Source organism: Aplysia californica, unplaced genomic scaffold, assembly GCF_000002075.1.
Source record: "Aplysia californica isolate F4 #8 unplaced genomic scaffold, AplCal3.0 scaffold00132, whole genome shotgun sequence".
In the NCBI taxonomy this organism is placed as follows: Eukaryota; Metazoa; Mollusca; class Gastropoda; order Aplysiida; family Aplysiidae; genus Aplysia; species Aplysia californica.
In genome coordinates, this window is record NW_004797402.1 from 309,608 (window position 1) to 312,689 (window position 3,082).

Sequence of the window (3,082 nt, forward strand, 5' to 3'; positions counted from 1 at the left end):
TCTCTTTCTATAATTTTATAATTTGGACAAAAATATCCGAGCAAATCTTGAAGAAAATAATCTTATAGAATGTTATCAGTCGGCCTACAGAGCGGTTCATTAAACAGAGACTGCTTTTTTAAAAGCCCAGAATGACCTCCTTTGTGAAGCAGACGAAGGCTAAGTGTCTGTTTTTGCCGTACCTATCTAAGTGCTGCATTCGATACATGTACCATCGATTATTCAATTTTGATCAGGAGGTTAGGCCATAGCTTCGGCCTATCTGGGACTGTTCTTGAATGGTTTGAGTCCTGTTTGTCGAATCGCACACAGTCTGTACTTGTAAATGGAGAAATGTCATTCATTTCCAGCTTGCAAAATGGCATTCCCTAAGGGTCCGTGCTCAGGCCACTCTTATACACACTACAAAACCTTTAGGTTCAATAATTATAGGAAGCACGGTGTTAACTTCCATATGTGCGCGGACGACACTCAGCTGTACAAGTCTGTTTTACCAACAAATTTCAATTGTCTAGTTACCAGATCGGAAAAATGTATCGTTGATGTAAAAAAAACGACAACTGGAGGATATCAAACAGACTTAAAATGAATGATGATAAGACCGAAGTTCTGTTTTGCAATGCCAAACCAGGGATATTGCTTTGCAATTTTTAACATCATCATCATCCAGTGCCAGATCTGCGACAGACATCGGCGATCATGGTTCTCTATTTATTCCTTTGCTCGGATGCTCTCCAAAAAAAAGCTACGCTTCCCTGATCTTTCCCTGTTACTCATTTGTTTAGGCTCCCTAAGTATGTTGTTCTGGGCCTACCCCTGCCTCGCTTGCCCTCAATTTTGCCAGAGAGAGCTAGATGTTCTAGACCCTTATGTCTATTTACGTGTCCCAAAAACAGCATTTGTCGTTTCCTGATTGTTTTTAATTTTGAGCGTCCCACGTGGGCTTCATCAGCACTACCTCATTTGATTTCTTTTTCTTCCACGATACTCTTAGCAGTCTCCTAAGAAATCACATTTCTGTTGCTTCTATTTTATTTTCACTGTCTTTAGTGATTGCCCAGCATTCACAGCCTTATAGAAGGGTTGACCAAACATAGCATTTCAGAACTTTTATTTTTGTGTTCATTGGGATGTTTCTATTTTTCAGGATTGGGCTCATTTTATTCAAACTAGCCTTAGCCATTGTAATTCTCCGTCTTATTTCTGTGGAACATTTGGCATCAGATGTTATCATATATCCTAGCCTAGATATTTAAACTGTTCGACTAGTTTGATCTTTTCACCTTTGCTAATGAGATTACAAGGCTTTGCTGCTTTTTTGAATATTACCATGCTTTCTATTTTCTTTACATTCAACAATAATCCTTTACGTTCACTTTCTGTTACAACAGTATCTAGAAGCTATTGGACGTCCTTTTCTGAGCCTGCTATTAAAACTGGGTCATCTGCATACCTGATGTTATTAATCTTTTTTTCCATTTACTTTGAGATCAGGACATTCTTCTATGTTTCTGTGCATGTTAACGAGGTATGGTGACATAACACATCCTTGCCTCGCTTTTCGCCTAATCTGCTTATATTCACTGTATTCTCCATTAATTCGTACAGCAGCGTTTTGGTCCCAGTACAAATTCCTGATGTTTCTTAGATCTTTTCCATCTGTGTCTAGCTTTTCCAGTATTTTAAAAAGCTCATCATGTCTTTTGAACATCATCATTTTGAACATATAGCCTTTGTAATGGGAATGATAACATCTTTTTCAGAGATAACGCGAAAAATCTAGGCGTTTATTTTGACTGCGAACTATCTATGCACCATCATATCACCTATGTAAAGTAATTTATTTTGAACTACGCAGAATAGGACAAATGTCAACATATTTAGTGTTGATTCCATCAAACCCCTAATCTCTTCTTTTGTCCGTTCGCGTCTAGACAACAGCAACTTTTAGTTCATAAACCTTCCCATAAAAAGATTAAATAGATTACAGCGACTCCATAAACAAGCTGCTAGCATTATTTTAAAGAAATCTCTCAAAGAGCATGTAACACCAATGCTAATTCATCTACATTGGCTCCCGGCGAAAGCTCGAATTCAGAACAAAATAATTGTTCTTTGTTTTAAAGTGCGTCAACAACATTGCACCATCATAATATCTTTAAGACATGTTCATCTAATGTATAGCATCTCGGCCTTTAAGATCGTCGAAGAAAATAAGACTTTTAAGACCTGTCCAAAGCAAAAGTCAGAGACTCGGAGGGAGAGCTTTTTCACACCACGCCCCCTCCATGTGGAACGCTTTGCCAGCAGCTCATCTACGGGAGTCTACCACTTTTGTTTGTTTTAGTAGAGGTTTTACGGCGCTCGCAACTGCAAAAGGCTCTGGCCACACTGCAAGCAGGGCGAGCACAGCAAAGCGGAGCTGTTTGAGGCGTCAACATTGGGTGGCCACTCTGCAAGCAGAGCGCAGCGGGCGGCGCAATGCAACGTCGTGTGGTATTATATTTTCATATCAGTTTCAGTTTCCCATGGATAGGAAATGATTGGCGTCATTTGTCCTGGTCGAGGAGGAGACTGAACAGAAAAAAAGAAAGAAAGAAATGGGTGCACCCGATCATCTTCTTCCACTGATGTCTGAATAAGTAGAGGGTAGACTGTGAAAGAAGGATCAGAATAATACGAGGGAGAGGCATCTAATTTCTTTTTTAAATTTCTTAATAATTTTCTTTTATGCTTTATCTTGTTATAGTGAATTGGAAATAGGAACGTATCAATAATCATAGAATCCCCAGTGTGTTCAAAAGCAAATCAACAATAATATCTTGGTTTTGCAATATACAGAGAGTTTTAAACACGTAACTAAACACACGTACACACGCATACACAAGTATAAAATACACTCATACTCACATATTATTATAATGTAATATGTTATACACAACAAACAACCTGTGTCTGTGGTGTAGCGGTAGACACTTCGCTGTCTCCCGTAGAAGACCCGTGGTCGATTTCTGAGTAAGCAAGACTTTTTATCAAGTAGACATATAATTTCGGAAGAGGGAGTCAGAGAAGAATGTGTGTG